Consider the following 22497-nt stretch of genomic DNA (forward strand, 5'->3'; position numbering starts at 1 on the left):
GAGAAAATTGTTTTAAAGCATTTAAACTACTAAAACAAGAAGGCAGTGAAGAGGCACTAAAAACCCATAAGGAAAAAATAAATTATATAAAATGCAGATAAAAGCAGCAAAGATGAAGACAGGGAGACTCATTGCCAACAAGAGTAAAACTAACCCTAAACTGTTCTTCAATTATAAATGTAAGGTTCTGCACATGGGCAGAGGAAATCCATGTCACCATTACACACTAAATGGGAAACCACTGGGGAACACCGACATGGAAAAGGACTTGGGATTTGAGTTAACTGTAAGCTTTATTGGGCAGCTGCTGCCATGTCAGATAGGTATGTGGAGTGCATTAAAAGAGGTCTAGGGGTACATGACTAGAACCAGGAAGGATTTTTTTCCCTTAAATGGGGAAAATTGGCTTCTACCTCATAGGGTTTTTTGCCGTCATCTGGGTCAACATTGGGGGGTAATAGGCTGAAGTGGATGAACATATGTCTTTTTTCAGCCTTACATACTATGTTACTATGCTATGCTTACATGATATAATCACTAAAAACTTCAGAAGGGTTGTTGATCCAGGGATTATTCTGATTGCCAGATTGGAGTCAGGAAGTATTTTTTTTTCCTTTAAATTGGAAAAATTGGCCACTACCTCATTGGTTTTGTTTTCCCTTCCTCTGGATCTGCATTGGGGTGGGGCTGAACTGGATGAATAAATATATTTTTTCAGCCTAACATACTATGTTACTATGTATGTTACCACCACCTTCTCTTCCTCCCACTCGCAGACACACAGCAGTCATTCTGCAACAATCGACCAGGAGAATTTCTCCTCTACTTCATCCAGTGCCAAATCTCCCACAACCGCCAAGACAGTCTACATGGATCAGTCTGAGGAGCTGTTTGATCATTCATTGTCATACATGTTAATCATAGAATGGTAGAGTTCGAAGGGACCTCCAGGGTCAACTGTTCCAATCCCCTGCTCAATGCAGGATTCAATGAGGCAGTCTAAATTTCTAGAGGGAGAAGACTAAGAAATTGAATGCACTGATTCTCAACCATTTTTTTTCCTCCAAAAAGGAAGATGAGGGTGGGTCAGTGCACGTGGTCAGCCCTCCATAGGCAGTGCGTACTCAGGGGGAAGTTGCCAGGTCCAGATGCTCACTATAGCAAAGATCCACTCAGGAGGAAAAGGACGCCAAAGTGGAAGCTTAGGTAGAAGAGTATGATGTACTTGATCTAACATGGAGATGCTGCTGCTGCTCTCCTTCTCCAGCTTAGACTATGTTTCCTCCTCCTGCTTCCCCCCACATGAAAAATATTTCAATATGGAAATGTGGAGCTACAGCTCTCATGTTTCCATGAGGAGAGCACTCTTCCATCGAGGTGCTGTTGCTGCTGGTGGTGATGGAACTACTGCTGCTCTCCTTCTCCTGCTTCTGCCATGTTTCCTTCTCTCAAAATAAAGATTTTCTAATGCAGAAGAAAGAGCTCTAGCTCTACAGCTTTTGGCTGTTGTCCTCATCTGGTAGAATTTGTCCTTTGCAAACATTATGACATTGCTTTTAAAACAAGCAGCACACCTACTGTCTTTCATAGTATAATTTTTGGTATCTACAACTGTTCCTTGGAGCAGGCCCGTGCTTGATATCTACAACTGTTCCTTGGAGCAGGCCTTTGCTTGAGTGTTGTCTTCACCTGGCAGAATTTCTTTTATTTGCTTTTAAAACAAGCCGCACTCCTGCTGTTTTCCTTAGCACAATTTCTGATCTAGAAGACCCTATGTGGCCTTCTTTTGTTTTCAGTGACACCCCTGTGCTACAAGTGACCCCATCACTGTACACTATTTTGATTAATTTGTGGGAGGAGCACAGTGTTCACCAGATGTGTGTCTGTATTCCCTGCAATTTGGGGGACTTTGGTTGCATTGGAGACGTTCTGAAGGACAAATTAGTGAACCTGATTTTTACTCCCATTGACTTTAATCAGAGTCAGAATCATCCATCCTGATTCACAATGTTTTTGGTGAAATCATCCCAATACCGACACAAACCGATCATTTCACTTGCCGCTCATCCCTAATTGTAGCATCTACCATTTACATAACAAAGATTCAAAGAACACCAAAGAGAAAATTATGCCTCCCAGAGGCTCTCAGGCTGATGTATTCTCTTTGGGCCTCTGGAAGCAATTTTGGAGAAATGATGGTTGTAGGTCAATGAATGGTATAAACCTCATAATTCTATCCTGAATGCAAATTGCATCGTAGTATTTTATTAAGATGTCAAAGGGATTATAAAAGTAACACTACCAGCTCTCAGCTGCAATAATTACAACGCTACTTAATAAGTGATTCTTAATTAAGTGTGTTATTTCTTGAGATCATCTTTTATGTATTTTACTCATAGCGCATTGATTTTATTTAGTTTTTTTTTCGCAGGATTACATTTGAAAACTCGTGATTTACTACACGGGAAGTTGCGGAACGTGGTGTGAGCATGAGATTTGTGTACTTTGAGGTGTAATCACTAAAGGAACATCAAAAACTGAGACGTTTGAGGTTCACTGCAATGTATGGCTCTGACAGTGGCAATCAGGAAGCAAGGGACTGGCTGTCTGACACAGATTTCTATAATGATTTCCTATCTGATTTACTGCAAACTCAGTTCACATGCTGAGTACCAGAGGAGACCGCAATCAGTATTCCTCTAAAGAGGAAAATAACATGTTACTGGATAAAATTCTACGCTGCAAAGAAGTAGAGGTGAAAAATAGACATTGATGAGATATTCAGAACCTATACATGGCAACCGCATGGGCATTACTGGGAAATAGGCAGAAAGCATGTGACAGGATTTTCAATTAAATTTAAAGGGTCAATCAAAGGCAAAAAAATATAAAGTTCCCCATACACATGTATTTAAGATCCACGTCACAAAGATTCCTAATATGGTATCCATAGAACTCTGTGGGCTCCATGTGTACTGTCTCACAGCAATAGTATATGAACACTCGCAGTGAGACATCAGGCATGGGCATTCACCGAAACAGCCCAGCATAGGATTTGGCATTCCCTGCTGGGCAGGGATTGCTACGTCACTAGTGACTGGGTACACTGACTTGCAAGAAGCAGAATGCTGGCTGGAAGTGAAGTGATCCGGGGCCTGGAGGAGGCAGGAGAAGATCGGTGAGGAGAAGATGCGGTAAGAAGACTGACAGGGGAGGAATAGGTAAGCATTGATTTTTTTTTGTCCTTTTGACAGAACCCCTTTAACACTAGAACCGCCGGGTATGGGCACCCCCCTAGAACCGCCAAGGGCACACATCTGTCCCCATCGCTATTTTTTATATTACTGCAGTTTTGCCAGAACTATTTTGCGTTTTATGTTTTTACACCATATTTACTGCTGTTATAATAAACGGACAGTGTCAAGGGGTTTTTTTCACCTGTGTCAATTTGGATGTACAGGTGCATGGTACTTAGGAGTAAGACATTCTTATTTTGTTTACCTTGTACACAGTGAGTTATATGTCATCTTTTTTGTAGCAGTACTGTACTATACAACGCTTCCTTTACCTTCTTTATGACTACAGGTACTTCCCTATGAACTCTATTCATAGTGTTAACTATACTTGTAGACTTCTCCTTAAAGTACTCAGCAATGGCAACAGATGTGAAGGAATTATCACAAGTTAGATGTCTACCTTTACTAAAGTAAGGGCCCATCAACGCCTTTACAACGAAGTCGCCAAGATGCTTATTGTCAACCCTAATCTTGTCCTTTCCAAGATAAGGGAATGCATTTACTAGATACTTAGAATCTTTTGTCTACAGCCATCCAAAATTTCTGCCTGTACTTATCTGGCTTGGATGCCATGTATTATATAAATCTACCCCAACATTTAGATTAAAAAAAGTTGCTCATCAATGGTAATATAAGGAGCTGGTATGTAGCAACATTAAGCATTGGAAATAAAATCATACCAAACTTCAGATATCAAGGCAAACTTATCATCACTCACTTATCAATGTCACAAATCTCATAATTTCTCTAAATCTATTGCGGCTCATAGTCTCTCTGACAAATGGAGTTCCCCATTTTTCAGACCACAGAGAATCCAACTCCAGGCCCTTTGCACCAATGGCTCTCCTAATGTGCATTATTCCTAGAAATGCTTCTAGTTCCTCAATCATGATTGACCAATCGTTACATTCTAAAACACGGGGTACTTCTACTTCAGTACATGTTACAATATGTTTCAGGATCTTTTCAGACACCTCCAAGTACTGACAGATGTGTTGTCAAAATAGTGCTGTGCATGAGGGGTGGGGCCAGGGCGATCTCTGAAAACATTCTGTCACCCCGTCAGCCAGATGAAGCTTCCCTACAGTTTGAACAGTCCACTGAGTGCCATCTGATGACACGATAATTTCTATGTGGGACGACAGCATCACGGTTGGGTTGCTCGCCTGCTGCTCCAATGTTATCTACATCACCACCAAGGTGGTCAACGGAGCCCTCTTTCTCCTCCACGATCATGGTTTGGTGAGTGCACCACTGGCCATGACTGATGACTCTGGACCTGCCCATGATCACATGTAGTCAGAGTAGGCTGCTGCTTGAGGGAGGTTGTGTCATCTTCGGCATGACTGTGACTGCGGCATCCCCGAACTGGCACTGGTGTCCCACTGGACGGCCTTGCTGTCCCTCTTGTCAGAACTTGAGATGAGCAACTGTCGTTCTTTGTCATCACTAGAAGAGTCAACTGGATCACCCTCAGATTCATTTGCAGAGAGGTCATTCAATGCAGCAACGATCTCCACTGATGTCAATCGTCTCTGTCGGTAAGCCATTGTGTAACACACAACACACCCATCACTCAGCTAGAGAAACCATACAAATGACAAAAGTTATTACGGTTCATAGGAAAAAAATGCTTATGCTGTGCAGTTTGCCTACCTTTACCCTTGCTCTTTCTTCCAATTAGTGGTATTTGAGACCACAAATTATCATAACATCAAAAAACAATTAAATCTAACAAAAAAAATGTAGTTAAAATCTAGATTAAATCTCAAACAATGTGATATTACTGTCAAGAGGACAAGTGTCCCCATGGCGGTTCTAGGTTAAAAAAAATGATTTTTTTTCAGGGGGGGGGGGGGGGGGGGGTCGAGAAGAACAAATTTAAAAGGGGACAGATTTGTCCCCATGGTGGTTCTAGTGTTAACATGAGAGGTTTCAATGGCATGGTCAGGACATGGCACATGCAATACAAAGGACCCAGCAAGCATAGTCAGAGTTGACTCTAAGTGTATGTTGGCTCTTCGGTGGTAGAGTCATAGTGGTATGTATTTTTTACCTATGGGCCTGATTAAGGTATCATTTGTGTACCTGTATTATCTTGGGTGGACAAGCCCAGTCAGCCTTGACATCTTCCCAGGCTTTCAGGTTGGCCAAATGGATGATACTCACTATCTACAGTAGATGGGTGGCAGCAGTTTTCTGGTACGGAACATTTTTTAATGTCTCACACTACCTCCCATGTATATTTTTATCCTAAATTATGCATTAGAGATTATTTTATAACACATATTTTCTAGTCTATCGGACATAATGTATTTTTATGCTCTTGCATGCAAAACATAGGGTTGCAGTATATGCTATAGAATAAGTAAAACCTCTTACCGGGCTGTCATATTAAAATAATAGATTTAAATTATTTACTTGGTATTCCATCTCCATAAATCTTATACTATAGCAGCACGTTTGAGAAACTCATGCCAACATGCCTATGTACGTGCCTCATAGTAGAAGAAATTGAATAATAATCTATTTGCCGGTAAATGCTATATCAACAACTTTCTTTTCACTTCAGTCATTAGTTCTTAACAAAGAAAAATGCACGTCAACGAGTGAAAAATATAAATATTGTTCAACCCGGAAAAAGGCACTATAGAATTATTAGGCTTTATGAAAAATCTAATATTTCAAGTACATCCTGGTATTTGTGACATTTTTTCCTCATTAAAATGAAGAATGACAGAGCCAGGGAGAGAGCAGTATCTCGCCGCTTTGTATCCCCGGTTCAAAAGATGTCTGCAGCAAATTGTCCCAGTGAGACGGAATATTAAGAGACAGAAGTGCAGGACTCTATGCAATTAATTCAGTGCACTTTCATGGCTGTCAAGGTCTATGGGCCCAAATGATTGAGATTTGGGATCTTAGCACAATATTTCCACTCTAATGAAGTCATTCTGATTTCAGAATAGATTAGATTATTTTTTCAGACCATTTAAATAAGTACTAAGTGACTCGACTCAACTGAAACTTGATAATCCAAAGTGAAATAATAAGTTCTTAAGGACTGATTAGAACTTTTGATGTATCAGTGACAAATGAAATGTTCATGGTTTTCTAAGAATATATATTTTAAGCACATTAAAATCAAGAAACAAATGTTAAGGATGGATAATTAGTCTACAGCGCTAGTCAGTAGGAGTGGTGACCAGAATATACCATTACGAGTAGAGATGAGCGAACCTACTCGATTCGGGTGTTTTTGAACTCGAGCACTGCTTTTTCCGAGTAACTCACTACTCGGACGAAAAGATTCGGGGGGCGCCAGGGGGCGGTGTGGTGTAGCGGGGGGGGGGGGTAGCAGTGGGGAGCTCTCCCCCCCCCCCCCACTCCCCTCTGCAACCCCCCGCTGCCCCCCGGCTCCCCCCGAATCTTTTCGTCCGAGTAGTGAGTTACTCAGAAAAAGCGGTGCTCGAATTCAAAAACACCCGAACCGAGTAGATTCGCTCATCGCTAATTACGAGGCAACAGCAACAAAATACAAACTTTTAGTGGATGAAGAATATCATTCTCAATCCCGGAGACAAGAAGTTGTATTATACCACCAAAATCATTTATCACCTCCCCCCAGGATTGATCACTCCAATTCCACTGATGAATGGACCATTACTTCAATCACTGTCTATGTAGATAGTCAAGCACAGTTCTTGGCCATCTTCAGAAGCTCGGTAGAAGTGAATAGAGTGGTGGTCATGCATGCAGTCGGGAGTGCACCATTTTCATGATGTCTAAGGGTCCCAGCAGTTTATCAACTATCCTGTTGATTGGTGATACAGGATTTTGGTGAGATAAGAATATTATTAGCGCAGAGTGTTAGGGCAGCAGAATGCAGGCCTAAGCTCTCACTCACGACCTGAAGGTTGCAAGTTCAGTCCCCGCTTGGTTAAGGTAGCCAGCTCAAGGTTGACTCAGCCTCCCATCCTTCCAAGGTCGGTAAAATGAGTACCCAGCTTGCTGGGGGTAAAGACGACTGGGGAAGGCAATGGCAAACCACCCCGCAAAAACAGTCTGCCAAGAAAACGTCACGATGTGACGTCAACCTAGGAGTCGGTTGTGACTCGGTGCTTGCACCAGGGGACTTTACTTTTACCTTTAAGAATATTATTGACCACCAAAACCATTGGGAAGTACATTTTCTGAATACCAAGGCTTTGCTGATGAATGTCCTACTAAATGACTATCAGGACTTGAATGTTTAGAGATCATGTGTTGGCATGGTCGCATCTGTAATGACCTGTACCATAAACTTAAAACATTTTTTATCCTACAAGGCAAACTCTACTAAGGCTGGGTCAGATTCTGACTGCAATATTTTAGCAGCTGGATGCGACCCGAGCCCCTGCAGTGACCCTTAGGTTAACTGTCCGGCGTCTTCACTCTGTGCTGTGGATGTGCCGGCTGGCATAAAGCCACGCGTACATACTGCAGAGCCAACACGTCACCGATGACGCAGCCTTACGAGCCTCTGCAAGGCTCGCACTGAAATAGGACATGCTGCGATTTCTACCCCGCAAGCGGAATATCGCAGTTTATTTCAGCTCGTGTGCATGGAAATGCATTTTTTTTAATGCATGTCCTATGGGCTGTATTTGCTGCGGGATCCGGAGCTCTAGATCCCGCAGTGCAAATAGGCCTGTGTGCATTAGGCCTAAAGAAGCATAGAAACAGAGCCAAAGTGCTTTTATTGTTCATTTCGCCAAATGATCGCAATAAAAGTGATTAAAAGAGTCATATGTACCCCAAAATGGTACCAATTAAAACTAAAGCTCATCACGCAAAAAACAAGCCCTCACAGAGCTCATGCAATGGAAATCTAAAAAAGTTATGGGACTTTAAATGCAGCAAAAAGAAAATATTTTCCAAAAGTGGAAAAAGCTATAAAATATATATGATTTCAGTGTTGTCTTAATCGTACAAACCCACAGGAAAAACTTATGATGTATCATTTATGCTGCTTAATTAATGCTGTTAAAGAAAAAAAAATCAATGTCAGAATTTGTGCTTTTTTTTTCTCCCTGCCCGCAAAAAAGTAATGAGTTATGCAATATATTATATGTAACCCCCCAAAAAGGTACCAATAAAAACTATAGCTCTCCACACAAAAAACAAGCCCTCATATGACCATGTCAATGGAAAAATAAAAATGTTATAGCTTTTAAAATTAGAGATAAAAATGTTATTATATGCTACTCAATAACGGAAAAAACCTAGCTTATAATTAGATGAGAAAACCTTTATTGGATCAGATCAGACCAAAAGGGAACAAAGATATTCCTTCCATAAACTGTAGTAGAGTTAAAGTAGCTTTCCAGGACTTTAAGTTTGATGGTCTATTAGATTTGTTGCATTTTTACCATATCTGCAATACTTCTACTTAGTTGGGGGTTTTACAAGTTGACCCCTGGCAGAAGAGGAAGACCGTCCTGCATTCCTACTGAGCTCCCAGCTAGATTCTGCTGGAGCCATGGCACCAATGTGAGGTTGTAGTGGCCCAGAGTTAGAGCCCCCACAGCACTTGTTCAGTTACCTCATTTGGCATGTCTATGTTTGTCTATGTAAGTATGTCAATGTTGTCTATCTTGTATATGTCTGTACCCCTGTCACCCTAACCTGCTCTGTGTTGTGTCAGTTGTCTATGTCTGGCTTAGGATTGGTCAGGGGACGGGGTTATGTCTAGTCAGGCTAGAGAGAAGAGAAGAAGTAAGAATGTAGTCAAAGAGGAAGGACGTGTGGAGCCAAGCTTAGGCTCAGACCAGCCAGTGTGAGCTAAACTCACATAGGGTCCAGCCTTGGTTTAGCTCTGGAATCCTCTGAGAAAAAGATAAGACATGGAGCCAGCCGGTAGGGAGTCTTCTTCGACCCTGTCTAATTGAGGAAACAAGCCAGGGCAAACTACGCACATCCGGAAAGGAGAACAGGCCTAGAGATCGTGAGTGGATATTATTCTGGCTAGGTCAGAAGTCGGCAGTAAAGCAAATGGGAGACCATTATCTTCCCTATATTTCTCCATGAACAACCATCTAAAGCAGCCACTACATAACTTAGACTGGTGGGCGCATCTTCCCAAAAAGAGAGAGAGTTAAGGAATTAATGCCTGATATGAGTGTTATCAGCAAATCTACTGAAGTTGTCATTGTCTGTAACAATTGCAAAGTGTGAACTGTTTCATAATATTTCAAGTGTCGAGTAAACCGTTTGCCTCTGCTTTTACCCAAGTTCTTCGAGTCTGGATTCTTTATTTTCCTCATTACTTGATACTCTGAGGCACTGTTATCACATGGAACTTTGACAACTGCAGTTTCTAGCCACCCTTGTGTGATTCGCCTACTATACGGGCCATTGTTCCACGCAGAGTTGCCACCACCGTGACTAGACCTAAGGTATGACAAACCACTCGAGTTTCATCTGCGGACTCCAGCTCATTGAAAGGTGAGAACTGCAAGACAACCTGCCTATAGAAGTTGGCACAAAGAGGTGTTACAAGTAGTTTAAACAGCTCCACCATTCAGTTCCTCTAAGAGTTTTTTTATTCCATTTCTTCCTTCATACTGACCCCAGGTTCTCTATAAACAACATGTTAAGTAGTCTTGATTTGGTGACATAAATATTTTCAAAACACAACAGAAAGATTCTTCACTGAGATAAGAGCTTGAAATCAAGTGACAGAACATTTGTGCTCCTCGAAGTATACAATTACATTGATACATTAGGAGGAGTAGAATTCCTGCCATTGATTGGGTTCAAGGCTTCAATAATTCTACATTCCCCTAAAACCTCAGTTAAATTTAGTACAAAGCAAAATGTGAATGTTGCGAAATGTATTGTGAATGCATCTTAACAACCAACTACGGCCTGATTTTTTGAGATTTAAGTGTCACTAAGAGTCACCACATTTTTTTCATGAGTGATCAATAGGAAGACACAACAAAAGTTGTAAATTGCAGACAGCTTGCACATTGGATAAAAGCTACAGGATAGAAGATAATACTGTGCTTGTTACATTTTTGACCCTTTGTGTGCTTTAGTCTCTCTCTTGTGTCTAGAAATTCAGCTCCTTGTGTTGATTTAGTTGAATTTTTTGGTCTCCTGGAAATCAAAAGAGTCCGTATTGGAGGTGCACGTATCACTAGAACCTTTAGAGGTACATGTGAATAAATGAAACTGTTAATGAAAACTAATACCCCCTGCATATGGACCGGACTTGGCTTGCTAAGTCCATTTCACACAATGGCACCTAATTTGCACTGTACATGTATGGTGCTTATCGGGAAGAATACCAAACAGAGAATATATTTAATGCACTACCCCCTCAGGGTTACACTACGCATAACACAGTCTATTGCTTTTGTCCAGTGTTCTGTTCAAGGTGATATCATACCATGACAGCCCCTTTCACAAATATTTGTCTGACCCTAAATTTCCCTTGCAAGTAATACATGACCGTCTGAGTCCATTAAAGCCAGAGCCAATTTTATATAATGTATCTTTACTCTGGCTCAAAAGGGGGCTCTCAAACAGAAGATTCTCTTTCTAAATTCCACATGCCCTTCAGGGGGTGGTTAACTTCTCTATCCACAAGATAGCTGATACCTGTTTGATCATTGGAAGTCTAACCACTGGTGCAAGTGTAAGAGACTCACCCAAATGTGAGAGATGTAATAGGACAGATGCACCTAAAATTGCTTCAAATTTGTAGTGTGCACCAAATTTTGGCACAACGGAACTGAGCAAGCTCACTGGGCACTAACTGATAGGTTGATGGTCTGCTATAAAAAGGGAAAAATTTTGCTACATGGTAAGCTGTGCTGACACAAGAAGAAAGATTGAGAAAACTGAAGATGGTGTTGCCTGGGACAAAGAGGAACAGTCATGCCACGGGTCTGAGTAAGTGCAGTTTAGTGGCTGCAACCAGAGACAGACAGAGAGGAGTGGAGAGTAGCACTCCTGACCCTGTTAACACTATGGGCAAATACGGATCGGTAGATGCTGTGATTCCCACACATCAAACCATAAGTGAGGCTGGCCTCTCAAAAAACTACATGTGTGCACGCAACAAATAGGAGAGACTTAGTGAAAAGTCAGCAGGGCTGCTGCAGGGGGCAGAGATTGCACAGGGATGATTGATCTGTTGATAAATTTCCATTGCTCAAGCCTCTATTCATGGACTGAGATATTTCACCAGGGGAAAACTTGAATGCAGGCTCCATTGGTGCATGAGCCTTAGATAAAGGAGACACCGTGAATTATGTTCTGCATTCTGTATTTCTATAAACTTCAGCAAAGACAGAGCTCCAAGGGTAATGTGAAGGAAAAGAGTCATACACACATCGTGGGTATCCAATGTGGGGTGAAAAATACTATATTATATAACTCACCCGGACATGCCCGGGCCCCCTGGATAGTGAAGGTCCGTCACGCCTCAAATCGAAGTAAGCTGTATGGTCAGGGTATTTCCTTTCGGTTTATCCGTCCTGGTTCGCTGGACATCCACACAGGGAGAGCATCAAGAAGAGGCCCCGAATGAAAGGATTGGAGAGTATATATGAAAAGACAAAATTGGTCAAGCCATAGAAAAAAATCTCCAGTGCTCCAGGATGTAAACACAACCAGTATAAGACAGTCAGTATAAGGCAAAAAGCAAAGAAGTAACTAACTTTACAGGGGGGTCTCAATTAGAGAACATCCCTGATCCAGAATAGCAGTTTCTTGCCCCTTACAGGGTTTCCAATGTCTAAAAGATATCCAACATAAGATCCAAATAGTAGTAGTGGAAAAGATTATATCTTCCTGTTTATTAGATAATAACAATAGAGATAGCATTGCAATGCGTTTCGACCCTTCAGTGATCTTTTTCAAGCATACAAACAAGACTTAACATTGTATTATAGGGAGGAAGGATACTGTTGTATCTTGTCTCCACCACAAGTATGGGTGGAGACCTAGTGATGGTCTGTATCCGCCCAGTGTACGCCCACAAGATACTGATTGGCTGCCTGGAGCAAGGTCCTAGCAGCGAGGGGACTGAGGTTTGCCTTGGATGGAGGGTTAGGGTTAGTATAAGTCTTAGGCTTACATTATTAGCTGAAAATGCTTCCATGTGAGAGCGGGGCAGCATTCACATGGAAGCATTATCAGCTAATAATGTAAGCCTAAAACATAAACTAACCCTAACCCTACATCCAAGGCAAACCTGAGTGCCCACGCTGCTAGGACCTTGATCCAGGGGACAGTGACCGGGTGCCCTGCGCTTGAACTGCTAACAGCGGTGCGTGCTGCAGCAGGCGGGGAGACTGACCAGGTGGGTGTTATGGAACAGAGTCCCATTCTCAGGGGCCGTCATGGCAGGAACACACTGCAGGGAAGCAGGGACCACATAGCGGAAGCTGACAGCGCACTGCCCAGCAAAGTTCTTAGGGTGAAAGGGGAGAGTGAGTGGCTGCACTTCAAGAGGCTGACGCCACAACAGTACCGGGAGGAAGTACATGTAAGTTCTCTGACTATATATATAATACAATGTTAAGTGTTGTTTGTATGCTTAAAAAAGCCCCCTGAATGGTCGAAACGTGTTGCAGTGCTGTCTCTATTGCTATTATCCTGGAGCACTGGGGAATTTTTTTTACGGCTTGACCATTATTGTTTTTTCAATCTGTATTTCTATGAGACTGCATTCATATTAGCAAAGTATTGTGGCTATAACTTTGAAATTGTAATTTTATAGTTGATTGTATATTTTATTTAGGTAAGTGAAGGTGAAAATTAAATTACTTACTCATTCCTATTCCATTGTTTACTCTTATTTTTCTGTTCTCAAACATTGTACACTTTGGTTACTCCATCTACTGCATCGTATCCTGAGCCTTACGCTGCCATACCTTGATCCATGACACATGTGCACGGCTCTGACCTTGATTTCATTGGAACTGCTGGAGATAGCTAAGTTTAAGCACTGAGCTATCTCTGGCTGTCTTACTGAAATGAATGGAGTTGTAGTGTGCTCCACTCAATCTGCGAACTTTTGGAGTCCTGTTTTCATGATCAATGGAGTGATGCCAGAGGCCGGACAACCACCAATTTGTAATCAGCTATCCCATGAATAGGGTATAACTTAATTTGCCCTTAAAATGCCATATGGAAGAAGAGGCCTCTTTTTGCAGTAACCCAATATCCCCAATGAGTTGTGGCATAAAATTCATATTCTTAATCTCAAAGAATTTAGTCCTTTCTCCACTTGTAGACCTTATACAGTATATTCAGCATGACACATTTCATAAATTTCACTTAAAATAGGACTAGTATAAAACACATGTGTGAAAAATATGTTCCCCACTGGTTTCTTGTATCTGCTTCCTCATTCAGATTCAGAGTAGATAGTCAATTAGGAAGAAGGAGGCACATTAATAAAATAGAGCGCTGTTCTACGCAGCACGATATAGCCTTGTAAACTGAAATTGAATGAAATGCTGCATTTGGTCTCCCACAAACTCAATAAACTAGTTTCGCTCCAATGCATGGTGTTAGAGCACTAGTGAGATTGATGGTTTCGTTTACAATAGCATATATTAAATTTGGAGTGTAATTTAACAAGAAATACCACATCCCTGGCTGGCGATATAGAAATTACTTCAATTTGGAAAAACAGAACGTCTCTGCCTGGACTGAACATCAGGTTAGAAGGTGCTTTTTTAGATATTTGCAGTTGTTGTTTTCTTTGTTTTTTCCCATTTTTGTTGTTTTTTTGATATTTTTTTTAACTTATGGGAAATTCACAAGGATCTAAATGGTAAGGCATTATGGCTGTTAGACAGTTACATGAGAAATATTTTAACACCTTCCACCGAGACTCTGATGTGACCTCAAGGAGAAGACAGATTTATAACATCTAATTAAACATCTGCCTGATACAAACCGGGGCTTACAGCAATTGGGCTATCATCAAAGTAAATATGTGTGTGACTTATCTACTGAAACACCTTGTCTTTGTGCTCTCTCTAAGGCCCATTTTAAATGAGTAGTTATTTTATCATCCCTAGATTCACAGAGACTGACAACCTATGATGGGACATGGGCTTCATATCTCTAACAAGATTTAGAATAGAAAAAAAAATATGTGACCGGTAAAATCCATATTAGAAGGGTTTTTAGGACTTAAGTTTTGATGATCTCTCCTTCAGATAGGTCATCAATATCAGATTGGTGGGAGTACCCTCACTGGTCAGCTATTTGAAGGGGCCACAGTACTAAATGCAAGTGTTGTAGCCTCTTCTAACGGCCTTTGATGTCGCATTCATGAGTCACATGACCTTACTGTTTCTCAATTCCATTCAAGTTAATTGAATTTTGCTGCCATACCATGTAAAGCCACCACTCATTGTATGGCACTATGGCTGATACACAATAAAGATTCCACAGTGCTTGCCTAAGGCCTATTTCACACGGGTGCCACGATTTTTGGCTGACCGTGTCACGGCCACAGCATGGCTGAAAATCGCAGGAACGAGAGGTAGCCATGACCAAGTCATGGCTGCATCTCCCATTTATGCACCCGTTTAGATGGCCAATCGGGCAGAGGGAGAGCTAAGCTTCTTCCCCCTCTCTGGCTCCCGACAATGGGAGGGGGTGGGAGCTAGTTTTCTAAACTTCCGCCCCTTGCTGTCTGTCTGCAATGGAAGGCAGTAGGATGGGGCGGGAGCTAGAGTGCTTATCTCCTGCCCCCTTACTTTGCCGACAGCCGGCAAGGGGCGGAGAGGGGGAGGGAAGGGGTGGAGAGTTTTGCAAAGACACTACTAAACTCCCTCCCACCTCCCTTTCCCAGCAACTCTCATAGGCTCCCATAGAAGTCTATGGAACCCGACGTATTCTGGACGAAAAAGATAGTTGCAGAACTATCTTTCCTGGCTGGCATGGGCACCGCATGCACTATCTTTGCCGGCCGGCTGTTTTTAGGCCCCGGCAGATCGCCCATTTGAACTGAGGCATTAGAAACCAAAGTCATGGAAAACACATCTAATATTAAAAACTGGCCTATAAAGAAGGGGATAGGACATTTTTTTTGGTTATAGTATTAAACATTTACAAAGACATTTACATAGTTACATACAGTAGTTAATGGGTTGAACAAGTCTAACATGTTCAACCTTGTATACAAGTACATACAAAATTCCAGTTCATTAAAGGGGTTGTCTCGCGAAAGCAAGTGGGGTTCAGCACTTCTGTATGGCCATATTAATGCACTTTGTAATGTACATTGTGCATTAAATATGAGCCATACAGAAGTTATTCACTTACCTGCTCCGTTGCTAGCGTCCCCGTCGCCATGGCTCCGTCTAATTTCGCTGGCTTCTTGCTTTTTTAGACGTGCTTGCGCTGTGCGGTCTTCTGCCTGGTGAATGGGGCCGCTCGTGCCGGAGAGCTGGTCACCGCGTCGTCATCGTAGCTCCGCCCCGTCACGTGTGCCGATTCCAGCCAATCAGGAGGCTGGAATCGGCAATGGAACGCACAGAGCCCATGGTGCACCAAGGGAGAAGACCCGCGGTGCACCATGGGAGAAAACCGCAGTGCATCCCTGGGAAAGGACCAGTGGCCATCTTAGGGAGAAGATTTTTTAAACTCCTTATTTCGTCGGATCGGTGGGTAGCAAGCGGTTTAAAAACCGCTTTAACCCCTTAGTGACGGAGCTTTTTTGCTTTTTTCCATTTTTGTTTTTTCCTACTCCCTTTTAAAAAATCGTAGCTCCTTTATTTATCTATCGACGTCGCTGTATGTGGGCTTGTTTTTTGCGGGATGAGTTGTATTTTTCAATGGCACTATTTATTGTACCATATAATTTACTGAAAAACTTTTAAAAAATTCTTAGCGGAGAGAAATGGAAAAAAACGACATTCCACCATCTTTCAGTGCGTCCTGTTTCTACAGCACACAAATTGCAACAAAAACTACCTGATATTTTTATTCTATGGGTCAGTACTAGAGATGAGCGAACGTACTCGTCCGAGCTTGATACTCGTTCGAGTATTAGGGTGCTCGAGATGCTCGTTACTCGTAACGAGTACCACGCGGTGTTCGGGTTACTTTCATTTTCTTCCCTGAGAAATTTGCGCGCTTTTCTGGCCAATAGAAAGACAGGGAAGGCATTACAACTTCCCCCTGCAACGTTCAAGCCCTATACCACACCCCTGCAGTGAGTGGCTGGCGAGATTAGGTGTCACCCGAGTATTAAAATCTGCCCGCCCGCGGCTCGCCACAGATGCATTCTGACATAGTTCAGGGAAAGTGCTGCTGATGCCGGAGCTGCTATAGGGAGAGCGTTAGGAGTGATTTTAGGCTTCAAGAACCCCAACGGTCCTTCTTAGGCCATAGAAATTGCAGATCGCACCTATGTGCGATCTGCGATTTCTCTTCTCTTCTCTATATGCGCTCAATGGGGCCGACGGCAGCAGCGCCGACCCCATTGAGAACATATAGAAGACAAATCATTCTTCTCTGCCACAGCTGTAACAGCTGTGGCAGAGAAGAACGATGTTTGCCCATTGAATTCAATGGAGCCGGCAATACAGCAGGTTCCACTGGAAGCAATGGGCTGCCGGCGATCGCGGGATGAATTGTCGGGAAGGGCTTAAATATATAAGCCCTTCCCTGCATCCAGAAATGTGTAAAAATGAAAATATATACCGGCGTATAAGGCGACGGGGCGTATAAGACGACCCCCCCAACTGTCACCTTATACACCGGGAATACAGTGGAGCAAAGAATAAAAATCATTACTCACTTCTCCTGGCGTTCTGTGCCGCTGTTGCAGGCTGTCGCTCCCTCCTGGTTCCCGGAAGAGCATTGCTTTCTCTACGAAGGGCTTTAAATCCCCGCCTCCAGAAACACACGTGCCTTCAGCCAATCACAGCCAATGACAATGATGTCATTGAATGGCTGTGATTGGCTGAAGGCACGTGTGTTTCTGGAGGCGGGGATTTCAACCACTGCGTCCAGAAAGCAATGCTCTGCCGGGGACCAGGAGGGAGCGACAGCCTGCAGCAGCGTCGCAGAACACCAGGAGAAGTGAGTAATGATTTTTATTCTTTGCTCCACTGTATTACCGGCGTATAAGGTGACAGTTGGGGGGTCGTCTTATACGCCCCGTCGCCTTATACGCCGGTATATATTTTTATTGTAACACATTTCTGGATGAATTGCAGGGAAGGGCTTATATATTTAAAGGGGTTGTCCAGCGCCGAAACGTTTTTTTGTTTTTTTTTAACCCCCCCCCCCCGTTCGGCGCGAGACAACCCCGATGCAGGGGTTAAAAAAACAAACCGGGTAGTACTTACCCGAATCCCGGCGGTCCGGCGTCTTCATACTCACCTGCTGAAGATGGCCGCCGGGATCCTCTCTCTCTGTGGACCGCAGGGCTTCTGTGCAGTCCATTGCCGATTCCAGCCTCCTGATTGGCTGGAATCGGCACGTGACGGGGCGGAGCTACACGGAGCCGGCATTCTGCACGAGCGGCCCCATTGAAGACAGCAGAAGACCCGGACTGCGCAAGCGCGGCTAATTTGGCCATTAGAGGCCGAAAATTAGTCGGCACCATGGAGACGAGGACGCCAGCAACGGAGCAGGTAAGTATAAAACTTTTGATAACTTCTGTATGGCTCATAATTAATGCACAATGTACATTACAAAGTGCATTAATATGGCCATACAGAAGTGTATAGACCCACTTGCTGCCGCGGGACAACCCCTTTAAGCCCTTCCCAACAATTCATCCCGCGATCGCCGGCAGCCCATTGCTTTCAGTGGAACCTGCTGTATTGCTGGCTCCATTGAATTCAATGGGCAAACATCGTTCTTCTCTGCCACAGCTGTTACAGCTATGGCAGAGGAGAACGATCTTTACGCTGACAGTGCGGGGGGGGGGGCACTCTTGCCGCTATTGTGGCTTAATAGTGGGACCTGGGAACTTGAGATGCAGCCCAACATGTAGCCCCTCGCCTGCCCTATCCGTTGCTGTGTCGTTCCCATCACTTTCTTGAATTGCCCAGATTTTCACAAATGAAAACCTTAGAGAGCATCGGCGATATACAAAAATGCTCGGGTCGCCCATTGACTTCAATGGGGTTCGTTACTTGAAACGAACCCTCGAGCATCGCGAAAAGTTCGTCCCGAGTAACGAGCACCCGAGCATTTTGGTGCTCGCTCATCTCTAGTCAGTACGATTGCTACGATATCAAACTTGTATAGTATTTTTTTTGCTGTAGTACTTTTATTTTTTTTTTAAGATATTTAATTTTTTTCAATTATTTTCTGCGGTCATTTTGTGCGCGCAATACCTTTTTTATTTTTTCATCGATGTAGTTGAGCAAGGGCTCATTTTTTGCGGGATGTCCTGACGTTTCCGATAGTATCAATTTGGAATACATACGACTTTTTGATCACTTTTTATTGCGTTTTTTCTGGGAGACAGGGTAACTAAAAAAGTGTATTTCTGGCGTTCTTTATTTTTTTTTTCACACGACGTTCACCGTGCGGGAAAAATAATGCACTACTTTGATAGATCGGACTTTTACGGACGCGGTGATATCAAATACATATTTTGATTTTATGATTTTGATTTTTTAATAATGGATATGGCAAAAGGGGGGTGATTTAAACTTTTATAACTTTTTTTTTTTTAACAATTAAAAAAACTTTATTGATCTTTTTTTTTACTTTACTTTGAAGTCCCCCTGGGGGACTTTAACATGCGATGCTTTGATCGCTCTTGCAGTATGACGTAATGCTATAGCATTACGTCATACTGCTTTTTTACAGGCAGTCTATGAAGCCACCCTGTGTGGATGGCTTGATAGGCAGTCTGCTAAGGCAGCCCTGGGGCCATTCATTAGGCCCCCGGCTGCCGTGACACCTGCACGGCTCCCCCGATCTCACCGCAGGGGGGCCGTGCGGGACCCCCGAACAGCGTTCGGGGGATTTAAATGCCGCTGTCAGAAGTGACAGCGGCATTTAAAGGGTTAATAGCCGCGATCGGCCGAATGGCCGAGCGCAGCTATTGCCCGCGGGTGTCAGCTATAATAAACAGCTGATGCCCGCGCTGTATGGAGGGAGATAGCGGCGCTACCTCCCTCCATACACGTCCTGCAACAGCAGGACGTAGTTTCCCGATGGGGCGGTCGTTAAGGGGTTAAATTGCTATTTTATGCCAGGGGGGTGACAGGGGGAATGGGGTAAGGTAAAATTTTGATGCTTGCCGCGAGACAACCCCTTTAAAGACAAGAGATAAAAACAGGTACATACTTAAATGGTTTATGCCAAGTTATAAAGTTATCCTATTCACAGGATACGAGAAAACCTTTAGATCGATGGAGGGCTGGTTACACAGTCATGTTGGTGCTCCATTCACTTCAGTGACACCGCCGAAGATTACTAAGTTCAAGTGCTTCGGCACTCTCTGACATTGTCATTGAAGTGAATGGAGAAGGAGGGTACTGACTGGACCCCTGTTTTTGGGATCAGTAGGAATCCCAGAGGTCAATCATAAAGTTATCCCCTATCCTGCAGACAAAGGATAACTGTGTAACTTGGCATAACCCCTTTAAGCAATTCCTGCCAAAACCCCTACTGCCAATCACATGGATCCCTGAATCACTGCTCTACAGGGGAGCTTGTATTAGTAGTAATAGTAGGCTAAAAGTAGTTAAAGTAAAAATAGGAGTAATAATCCAATTAGTAGTAGTAATAGCTCTAGTAGTAATAGTAGAGGGGTTGTAGAAGCAATAATTGAAGTAATAGTAATATAAGCAGTATTAATATTTGTTGTAGTACTAGTGATAGAAGCATGAAATGTGCTAAAGTGTTATCCTTCATAATAATTTTATACTTTCTATACATTATGATGTATTAAAAATATTGTACTTAGGCAGCTGACTAGAGATGAGCAAGCGTACTCGCTAAGGCAAACTACTCGAGCGAGTAGTGCCTTATGCAAGTACCTTCCCACTCGTCTCTAAAGATTCGGGTGGCGGCGGAGGGTGGGGAGCGGCGGGGATCTCACTCTCCCCCCCCCCCCTCCCCCCTTCTCACTCCCGCAACTCACCGCTCTCCCCTGTCGGCACCCTAATCAAAAGTCTTCCAGGTCCTCATTGGCTGCTGCTTTAGGCCTCATGTCCACAGGGAAAATCAGGCCCGCTATGGATTCTACATGGAGAATCTGCAGCGGGTCCCTCCTGCCCCGCGGACATGAGCGCTGAAAATAAGAATTTAAAAGAATTTACCCATCCGTAGCGGGCGGGGAAAGTCTTCTCTTCCTCACGGCCGGATCTTCTTTTTCGGCCGGCGGATGAACTCATCACGGCGGCGGCACGTCGCCGACGTGACGCGCGCATGCGCCGGGCACATCCGCTGAGCCGAAGCAAGAAAGATCCGGCCGTGAGGAAGAGAAGACCTTCCCCGCCCGCTCCGGATGAGTAAATTCTTTTAAATTCCTATTTTAGGTCTCCCGCGGATCCGGACGGCTTCCATAGGCTTCAATAGAAGCCCGCGGGAGCCGTCCCCGCGGGAGACCCGCACGAAAATGGAGCATGGTCCAGATTTTTTCATGCTCCATTTTTTTTTAAATCCCTTTTATTGACCATCCGCGGGTATTTATCTACCCGCGGGTGGTCAATGCATCCCTATGGGGTGCGGATCCGCGCACGGGAGAAGAGTTAAAATCCGCTGCGGATTTTAATTCTTCTTTTGCCCGTCGACATGAGGCCTTACTGTGTTTGCACCCAGTTTAAAGGCTCGTACACAGCAGCGTTGGGGAGTACCTCTCTTCTGCTCTGCTCAGGGAGCTGGAAAATGGAACCCCCTGTCAATGGTTCAGTCTTATGAAGGAGCCGAACTGCGCCGAATAGACCCCCATTGACTATAATGGGGTCAGTTCACTTTCCGGCCAGCTGTCCAGCATTTCGAAAGAATTTACAGGACAAAATAGAATCTCTTTTTGAAGATCTAGGGAAACTTCCGATTTATTAGTGACTGAGTCATAGAAAATGCTTGTGTCACTTTTAAAAAGGTCTACAGCATCGAAAGTGTGTATATTATGAAGTTCTGCAGCAGTTTGGGCACTGTAGTGTATAATACGCACTGTAGCAGCGGATGGATGATCAGCAATTGATCAGTTACGTACAAGCAGATAGTTGTGTAGTTCTAGTCCAGATATTATAACAGACTTTTGCAGCCCATTTATGTTTAGTCACAGTAGATTAGAAAGCAAATGTCACTATCAATTTTCTCACTCCTTGCCTTCATCTAATTTCCTCTCCTCTACAAATTATGCATCAGCTCCCCGACTGAACTTGATGTCATGTTAACCTTGTCTACTTAAGGAAATTGCATGGAGAACATCAAACCATTACTTTCGATTGACAGCTCCGTTTTTTTCTCCTGTCATAAAATGTTGCATTTGATACTAAAACAACCTTTAGTTCCTTGTCCAAACAGAGGAGAATTTCAGAGGTTTTTCACATCCATCCAGTAAGAGATCAAAGAAGGATGTATTGTATGTAGAAAAGAGTGAATCCCAAAGTAAAGATCAACAACATGGGTCCTCCAATATGGTGCCTGGTTTGCCACCTAGGACTGGCCTAGTGTTTGTTCTTCCCTTCAGGACCTTTGGGTCAATTCTTCACTCCTTCTTTACAAACAATGGAGTTTTTCTGAAGAGAGGAGTCCAGCACAGTTTCTCATCACCAAACGAGATAGCACCAACCAGGTGTGTGGACCTCTGATAACTAAGGGCCTCTTGATTTTCCTCATATTTGTAGCCCTTCCTGGTATAAAGATATAATGTCCACTTAACCAAACTAAATGGGAAGATTCCACAATGCTCCATTTTGAAATCCTTAGCTTGACAATAGCTGCATATTTGGTCTACTCATCCAAGATGTTGATTGCAGTCCTTACGAGGATCATATTGAAAACCTTCCTGTGACAAATTGGAATACTTTGCTGTCCTCAATGTACTGTCTATGGTTTTCTCTTTTAGAATTCGGGCCTAATGCTGTTGCCGGGTTTCTGCAACCCTAGATGTAGTGTCTCTTTCCCGCAAGACTTGAAGTCAGGCCTCACACTGTTCTGTGATTTCTGATGCCCTTGATGTTCTGGCTCTTTCCCCCAC

The sequence above is a fragment of the Eleutherodactylus coqui genome, chromosome 8, assembly GCF_035609145.1.
Source record: "Eleutherodactylus coqui strain aEleCoq1 chromosome 8, aEleCoq1.hap1, whole genome shotgun sequence".
Taxonomy (NCBI): Eukaryota; Metazoa; Chordata; class Amphibia; order Anura; family Eleutherodactylidae; genus Eleutherodactylus; species Eleutherodactylus coqui.